Consider the following 9,814-nt stretch of genomic DNA (forward strand, 5'->3'; position numbering starts at 1 on the left):
TTTCCACTACCTCTTCAGCTGAGGTGTGTTCAGGTGAATTTGGCTCTTCCTGATTCCTCTCTTGCAGTGTAGTTCCAGACCTTAGGGTGATGGCATTAATACCACCCTTTGGGTTGGGTAATAGTTAAGAGGGGAGTCCACCAGAGCTTGAGGACTGGTTGTTGGAGTTGGTCAGTGATCCAACCTGTGAGACAAGGGTTTGTAAAGTAGAAGTCAAAACATTCAGAGTTGCATTAAAATTATTTTGCATAGCCTGTTGTCTCCGATCAATGGTTTGTAGTAACTCATCATTAGGAGATGAAGAGGGGTAAGTGATCTGAGAAGTCTGCTGAGATGCTTGAGGCTGTCTTAAATGAGGTGCTCTGTAGGACTGATTCTGATTCTGCTGCCTGAAGTTGTTATTGTTATTCCACCTCTGATTTCCATTGTTATCTCTGCCTCCTCTGTTATGATTGTCCATCCAACCCTGGTTAGAATTGTCTCTCCAGCCTTGGTTAGAGTTATCCTGCCATCCTTGGTTATAGTTGCCACCTTGATTGTACCCTTGATTGGGGCGGTCATGAAAGTTATGAGTGGCTGCTACAGTGTTGTCTTTTGGTTGGAGTTGCGGACACTCATTAGTATAGTAACTGTAATCTGCACAGATTCCGCATACTCTTTGTGGAACCAACTGCTGGCTGTGCTGTGGTGGAGAAGGCTGAACTTGCTGAGGCTGTTGTTGATTCAGTTGCATCTGCTTCAGCAAGTTGGTCATTTAACATAGGCTCTGAGCTATAGCAGCAGTCTCTTTACTAGTGGATACCTCTGCAACAGCTCTTAACCGACTTTGTTTCTACCTGTGATTCCTAGTAGAGTCAGCTAAGTCGCTGATCAATTGCCATGCTTCTTCCGTAGTCTTGTACTTTTTCATAGAACCATTGCTAGCACCTTCCAATGTGGTCCTATCTTGAGATTTCAAACCCTGTGTAAAGTAGCCGAGCAACACTATCTTGTCAATCATATGATGGGGGCATGCTTCTCGAAGATTATTGAAGCGTTCCAAGTATTCATAGAGGATCTCAGATTCATCCTGAACGATCATAGACATGTCCTTCCTCAGCTTATCGGCAACTTCAGCTGGAAAGAATTTCACCAGAAACTCTCTCCTAAGTGTATCCCAGTTGGAAACAGTTGTTCCGGGTTGAGTGTAGTACCACTCTCTTGCCTTTCCCTCCAGAGAAAACGGGAAGGCTTTCAACAGAATGGAGATTTCATCAGTGCCATCATGCTTAACTGTAGAGCAAGCAGTCTGGAAATCCCTAAGATGCTTGATAGGCTCTTGAGCAGGTAAGCCATGAAACTTGGGCATCAAGTTGAGTAGTGAAGACTTTATTTCAAAATCTACAACTACTGCTGGGTGGTGTGCCTGGAATGGTTGGAGCGTAAAATCAGGGGCTCCTTCCTCCTGTATAGTGACTCTTTTGGGTGCTGCCATGTCACCTGCACGTAAATGAACTGGATCAGTAGAAAGGGAGCTTGTTTCTTCCTTAGATGACAGTTCAGGTTCATCCTCAAAGAGGAGTTCTTTCAATCTCAGGGTCAAATACTGGCAAGCTTGGATCAGGAAGGGAACGCGTCATTTAACGAAAGAAATGTACAACTCATAGTGACAGAATGAAAAGAAAAATTGCAATTAAAATAAATACCAATCAATAAATTAGCACACTGTTGCAATTCCCTGGCAACGGTGCCAAAAATTGACGTGGCAGAAATTGGCGAGTTAAGAATTTATTAATAGAGATACGTTGCAAGTACAGTCCTTAACTAGCAAAAAATCCGCTTATCAATTTTAAAACGGGTTGTCACAATATTGAAAATTAAAATACTGGGAGTATGAATCCCAGGTCGTCTCCCAACGAGTTGCAAGGAGATGTGCTATTTCATCAATCGGGTGTTTTCAAAAATGGTTGAGTTGATAAACAGAAATTTAAATTAGAGAATTTAATTAATTCTAAATAAAAGCCTTGACTGGGGACAGATTAGTTGGAAGCCCTATTCTTGTTGAAATACTCTCAAGATTAATTAATAATTGGAAGTTACTCTGCTTAGTTAACCCTTACTAGGTAAAGGAAAGTCAAGCAAGTTGGAAATCGGTTTCTAGTCATAAGTCCTAATCCTCTCCCTTGGGAAGGACTAGAGTTAATGATTAGAGGGTGATTCAACAATAAACCCAATTATAATTTCTCTCTTGAGTAGTTCAACTCAAGGGTTCCTTTCAATCATCACCAATCAAGTCATGAAACTACTCACTTATCATAATTATAAAATTCACAGAATTAATGGTGAAAATAAAAGAAGACATGATAAACAATAATGAAAGGATTAATTGAAAATAAAAATAGTCTATATTAATAACTTGTAAAAATAAGCCAAAGTCAACTCTAGAGGGATTAGAAATATGGAAGAATAAATATAAAAAGTAAATAACAAAATAAGATGACTAGTACCGGAGGTAGACTCTTCTCAAAAGCTAAAGCCAAAATCTTCCAATGCTAATTATGAATGCTCAAGTGAGTGAAAAAACCTAGGGGAGGAGTAAATCCAGATCTAAAACTAAAAATTATGCAGAATGAATTGTGTCTCTCGTTTCTGCCTGTTCCCTGACTCTAGTCTGTAATTTCGGGCCGAAAACTGGGTTGAAATCTGGCCCAGAAACTCTGCCAGCGACTTTTGAAATTCTGCTGATCGCGTACGTCACGCGGACGCATCATTCACGCGGACGCGTCATTCGGCGTTTTTTCTTTTCCATGCGGGTGCGTCGTCCATGCCTCCGCGTCGCTTCTGCTTTTCCAATCTGCACGTCCGCGTCACTCATGCGGCCGCGTCACTGCGAAGTCCTCTCTTCCGCGTGGTCGCGTCGCTGACGCGTACGCGTCACTTCTCGCTGGTTATCTCCTCAATTTCTTGTATTCCTTCCATTTTTTGCAAGCTTCCTTCCCAATCTCTCATTCATTCATGCCCTATAAAGCCCGAAACACTTAACACACAGATCACGGCATCGAATGGAATAAAGGGGATTAAAATACCTAATTAAAGGGTCTCCAGGAAGTAAGTTTTCAATCATGTAATAATTTTAGGAAGGAAATATAAATGCATGCTAATTATATGAATAAGTGGGTAAAGACCATGATAAAACCACACAATTAAACACATTGTAAATCATAAAATAGTGGTTTATCAGTCGGGTTCTGGCAATTTCACCAACACATGAGCTCATGGCCAATTGGACACACATGCATCATATGCATCTATGTAACATTGTTTATGTGTGCATATTGTATTTGGTTTGCCTATGTGAATATTTCTAATTAACTACTAATTATTATACTTGTTGTAATTATTCTTGATTGTGTTTGAACTTTATTACTTGTGATTGTGACTGGTTGGTTCAGATTATGGTGGTTTGAGTGTTGATTTGATTTTGTGTTGGGATAGAGATCGTGATTTGATTTGTGTTGGGCCAAAAGCCGTGATTTGGCTATGTTTGGGCCAGAAGCTGTGATTGGATGCATCAGTGGTAAGTTTGGTTAGTATGGTCCTTTGGTAAGTAGTTAAATATTATGGAATGTTATTTTTGATTGAAATTTTTATAATTAAAATATGAATTTGGATTTTTGAGAAGTAATTGTTGATTTTTGAAAAAATTCATAAGATGAGCGATGATCACTGAAGTTGAAAACAAGTTTCTTTTATATATCTTCTTATGACAATTCTAAAACTCCTCTGGTGAGACTGTGTTTAGGTTCTCACCTCCTACAACCTTATCTTTTCAGATGAAAAAACTTATGAAGAGATTACTGTGCTTTTGGTTATGCGATATTGTTGTATTAGCTTAGTTATTAATTTTTCTTTGCTATTATTATTATATCTTTGTAAGGAGGTATTGTAGTTGTTATTTTGTGATAAGACTTTGTATATATTTATATGTTTGGATGTGAATGTAATTGTTTTTTTGTGTTTATATACATATATATATATATATTTGTATGTATGTACATTTTTTAAAAAAGAAAAAAAAGTATTTCCGATTTTTAAAAAAGTTAATACGGTTTAGGTTCCTATTTTATTATTAAATATATGGGTGTTGTCGTAATATCCTCGCTATCAAAGTGGCACAACCAGAAGCATGATATTCTGGTAGTAAGGGTGTTACATTATGGTATCAGAGCAATCTTTTCTGTAGAGCCTGAGGAATGGATTGACTATGATCAATTGCATACCTATGCATTTATCATGTTGTAGGTCTTGTCCAGACGACAAGAGTTAGAGTTTTATGCACATGACGATCTGTTGATTAATGTCGTTAATCTATCATTGCATACCTCATGGTATTAAGTTTTGCCAACTTAACGCTAATGGTTTATGTATATGGGAACACTAACAGTTTATCTTAGATGAAATAGAGATAATAGGTAACACATAACATAGGTTTTGGGAAATGTTAGAAGTTGCTTCTCGAGGTTGCTCAATTATGTGTCTTGAATTCTTCTGGTGTCAGTGACTTGTTCTTTCATGGTTTGTTGAAGTTCTTGTTTGAGAATTTTCTATTGATTGAGTTGTCCTTCTTTATGACCTTTGTGAATTCTATCCAAACTCCTTTGATTTAAGTTTCTTTCTCGAAATGTGAATTGATTTCCTTTTTGCATATCTCAATATTTTTGAATATCCTTATAAGGTTGTGACCTCAAGTATCCTCTCGAAGTTTTGTTTTAGACCTTTTAAAGAGGTTTGGTTTATTCTTATGCAAGGTTGTCCTTGTAATTTACTCATAAAGCTCTTGTTTCGGATTCTCTTTGAATTTCAGTTTAATTCTTCTCTTTCCTAAATATGCCCACAACTATTTAAATTTTTTATAAGAATATCGTTAGTTTTGCTTACACATCTTTATATGAATTTTGAAAACTTATGTAGTATAAAATCTTACCTCAGATTTTCTTTTCTAAACAAAATTTGATTTCTTTTCAACTTTGCCGTGATTTCACTGCATACTTTTGTTTGATTGAGTACCTAATTATCTTTCAAGATTTCCAAGAAATTATGTTTTTCCTTTAGCCTCATTAATTTTAATCTTTCAAACCTTACATATTCTATCTTAACTTAGAAATTATTTTGACATAATACAACATTTATGCTTTTAACACTTCTTTTGAAAACTGTTTGTCTCATATCTTTTGTTTGAGAAGATGGAATAATTTTCTCAATTTCATCCATTGTTAATGGATGCCTATTTAATTACATTCTAGATCATCCTCTTAACATCTTGTGGACATTGCCTTAACTTCAGTTATCATTTCTTTGTGAACCTTGTATCTTTATTTCATATTTCCTTGATAAGATATAAATTGACTCTCCTTCTAGAACACTTCATTACTTGTACATCCTTGTTTACTTGTAGTTTCAATAATTCTTCCAAATCCTTATGAGTATTATCCTTGTCCTTTTCCAAGGTCTTGTATCTTTCTGAGTAAACTTGAGATTTGTTTTGGTGTCACATGCGAACTTTAGACATAACAAGCGATACATTAGTTTTTTAGGACACGGTTTGTGGGCGCAGAAGGTGAAGCTTGTAAGTGTGCGATGTTAAGAAAAGTTGTGGAGCTTTGATTCTCGTGAAAGAGTTTTGTGAATGTTAGACTTGTGACCCGTAATAGGTTTGCGAAATGATTGATGAGGTTGAAAACTTTCGAATAAGTTGTGTGATAAAGTACAGTTGGGAAAATGAAACCTTGAGGCTTGACGTGAATCTGGTTATTACCACGGATATGTCAGATGTGTACAATGTAACGACCCAATTCCCATCATGTCATGATTAGAATGAAAACCGAGTGTTATTAACTTGCTCCATAAATAACTATTACTTAATATTAAGCATGTAACCGAGTTAGTGCGTAATCGATACATATATATTATTAGTTAAAACAAAAGGTGTTCAGCACTGAATTCAGCCTATACTAACAACAATATGTAAGTAAATGCATAAGAAGCGGAATAAACATAATAATATACATTATATACAGAAAATTCATACAAAAAGAAACCATTCAGTGTACCATCTCATACAGCTTAGGTTTACTTATATATATATATATATATATATATATATATATATATATATATATATATATATCATACTCTGGGCCTCGGACCATTCAGGAAACCTATAAACTGGTACCCGAACTAGCCTAGTAAAGTTATACAATCCCTAATCTCTCAGTAGGTCTAACCAAAAGTGAGAGACTAAAGATAAAAGTCTATGCTAAGATGGAGATGTCGTCCAGAACATGCTGCCCATTATAACTTTCTGTGGTCAATCATCACTATCAGAAGACAAGATCTCTATCACCTCCATACAAGGTTGCGAGAATTGAACCGATCATTAAACTGGTCAAGTAACTGGTTTAATGGTTTAATAGTTCAACCGAAATCTAACCGTAATTAAACTAGTTTAATTAAATATACAATAAAATTATTAAAAAATTACAATTTTGAATATTCAAATTTAGTATTTTTTTAACTAATTCAATTCAAAATTTCACCATTTTATTTAATACCTTGTTCATATTTAATCATTAAAAATTCACAAAATAAAATTTCTAATTAATTTCTAAATTATAATCAAATAATCAGCAACAATACTCATCATATCAGTAACGAAAATTTAAAATAAAAAATTTTCAATAATAACTTCTAATAATCAAGTAATCATTAACAAAATAAGTACAAATTAACAAAAATAGAAAAAATAGCAACTCCAAATCAAAATCATATTCCATCAACTCAGAATCAGTCAAAATAATAAAATAAACAACAAAGTAATATGAAAGTTGTTTGCAAAGTCAAAATGCTGGAACCATAAAATGCAGATTTATTGTGCTTCAGAACAAGAAGAAACACAAATAAAATTTAATCTCAGTCAATCACAAGTTCAATAAAGTTAAGAAGTAACAATTACAATCATTGTGTATCACTCGAGTATCAAGAAAGATTTATTATAACACCATTAAAAGGCTCACAAAATATTTAATATATGATAATATCTAAAAATCAATAATTCAAAATAAAAATTCAAATCAATAGTACAAAATTAACTCCTAAATTTGACAAAAATCAATAACAATTAACTCAATAAAAACAACAATCAACAATTCTTCCTGTTTACAACAATCAACAATAAAAGAAATTAACTCAGAAAAATATGAATAATCAAAGAAACTAACTCAAGGAGGAAGACTCAAATCAATTTATTTCTAATTTTCTGCAGATTTGTGATACTGTGAAGATGAATGGAGTAAATTCTAAGATTTACAAACTCATGCTCTTCCCATTTGCTATGAGAGATAGAGCAAAGCTGTGACTAGATTCTCAACCCAAGGAGAGCCTGGACACTTGGGATAAGGTGGTCACTGGGTTTCTGACTAAATTTTTTCCCACCACAAAAGCTGACTAAGCTAAGGGTGGAGGTTCAAACCTTCAGACAGAAAGCTGGTGAGACCCTCTATGAAGCCTGGGAGGGATACAAGCTGCTGACCAGGCAATGCCCTCCAGACATATTTTCTAAATGGACTTAGCTGGATATCTTTTATGAGGGCTTATGTGAAATATCCAAAATATGTTTAGATAATTCTACAGGTGATTCATTACACATGAATAAGACACCAGAAGAGACTACTAAGCTTATTGAGTTGGTTGCTAACAACCAATATCTCTACTCATCTAATAGGAATCCTGTGAACTCTGGGACCCCTCAGAAGAAAGGCATATTGGAAGTAGAGGCTTTTGATGCTCTTCCTGCTCAGAATAAAATTTTGTCTCAGCAGATGAATTTGATTACTCAACAATTGAGTGGGATGCAGGTTTCAGCTATTAATACTCAAAATACACCTCAAGAGGCTCCTTATGACATGGCTGGTAGCTTCATGCAAGGTGAGAATTATGATTCTGCTCAATTTCCTTCTGAACAGGTCAACTATATAGGGAATGCTCCTAGAAACCCCAATAACGATCCATATGCCAAGACCTAAAATTAGGGGTAGAGAAATCACTCAAATTTATGGTGGAGAGAACAACCTTAGAGGCCACAAAATTTTAACAATAATTCTTAGGGTGGTTTTCAACAGAATAATTATAATAACCACCAGTTTTAGTCATCTCAGCAAGTAACTCCTCAATCTCAGAAGACTATTGATCTGGAATCACTAATGGTAAGCTTTATACAGGAAACCAGAGAATCAATCAAGAACTTGGAGGTTCAGATCGGTCAATTAGCCACAAAAGTTAATAAAATTGATCAGAGGACTGCTAATAGCCTTCCTAGTACACAATTCCAAATCCAAGAGAGGAGTGCAAGGCTATCACCTTGACAAGTGGACAAGTGGCAAGTACGGAAGCACAAGTTACTGAGGAGCCGGTTGAAAAAGAAGCTCTAGAGCAGACTAAAGACAAAGTAGTACACGCCCCTCCTAGGCGTGCAGACAACCCTTTTCCAGTTACTCTTGACACACATCCAACCTTACTTAAAGCTCCTGAGTACAAACCTCAGATGCCATATCCTTAGAGACTTCAAAAGGAGACCAAGACAAGCAGTTTTCAAAGTTCTTAAAAGTTTTCAGAAAGTTACAAATTAATATTCCTTTTGCTAAAGTTTTGGAGCAAATGCCTCTCTATGTTAACTTCATGAAGGAGTTGTTGTCAAAGAAGAAACCTTTAAAGGGAGATGAGATAGTGGTCCTGACCAAGGAATGTAGTGCCATAATTCAAAGTAACTTGCCAAGGAAGATGCCAGATCCAGGGAGCTTTCAAATTCTATGTACCATTGGGAGCACAACCTTTGAGAAAGCGTTTTGTGATCTAGGAGCAAGCATCAATTTAATGCCCTTGTTTGTGATAAAGAAGTTGCAAATCCAAGAGGCACAACCCACAAGGATAGCATTACAGATAGCAGACAAATCTATAAATCCCGCATATGGATTAGTGAAGAATATCTTGGTCAAAGTGAGTTAGTTCTTCCTCCTAGCAGATTTTGTGATTCTTGACATGGGGGAGGATGAGAATGCCTCTATAATCCTAGGAAGACCTTTTCTAGCCATTGGGAGAGCTCTAATTAATGTAGAAGTGGGTGAACTAGTGCTTAGACTGCATAATGAGCAACTGGTCTTTCATGTATTCAAAGATATGCATTCATCAGGTGAAGAGGAGAGGTGCATGCAGACTGAGCTTATTAATCCAAACCTTCAAGAACCCCCTGATGATGCACAACAGAATCTGCAGCTCAAACCTCCTTTGGTGACAATCAATAAAATTCCTCCTGATATCAAACCTAAGTTTGGTGTTGGAAATGCATTATCCACCAAGGAGGAGGTTCCCAAAAAGAAGAAAGTACCCAGAGGATGGAGAAATAAAAAGATTCCCACTAAAGATTTCTTCCCAAGAATGAAGGTGGTATTCACTACATGCCTAATCCCGCCTCATACAGTGAACAGGATCCTATCTCTTGAGCATATCGAGTTGATCTATGGAAGAACAGGAAAGAAGTTCATAGTGGGGGGTGAAGAGATGAGCCCCTATGATCCTCCTCCTTAGAGGAGTTGACCGTCAAGCTAGTGACGATAAAGAAGCACTTGTCGGGAGGCAACCTAATGTTTTCGTATCCTTAAATTTGAATTTTATCTTGATGTTTTTATATTTCTTTATTTCATTAGTTTTGTTTGATTTCTATTGTTTTTCCTTTGTTTCTTTGTGTATTTTGATCATGCAGAGTGTTTAGAAAAGAAACAGG

The 9,814-nt window shown here is 35.9% G+C and overlaps 1 non-coding gene across 1 annotated transcript; it reads right to left on the minus strand.

The window, feature by feature from the left end:
* Positions 1–7,484: 7,484 nt before the first annotated feature.
* Positions 7,485–7,593, minus strand: LOC112713402 (small nucleolar RNA R71). The gene has a single exon (XR_003158375.1). It is a non-coding gene; the product is annotated as a small nucleolar RNA R71 (small nucleolar RNA).
* Positions 7,594–9,814: the final 2,221 nt, after the last annotated feature.

This window comes from Arachis hypogaea, chromosome 9 (assembly GCF_003086295.3).
Source record: "Arachis hypogaea cultivar Tifrunner chromosome 9, arahy.Tifrunner.gnm2.J5K5, whole genome shotgun sequence".
Lineage (NCBI taxonomy): Eukaryota > Viridiplantae > Streptophyta > Magnoliopsida > Fabales > Fabaceae > Arachis > Arachis hypogaea.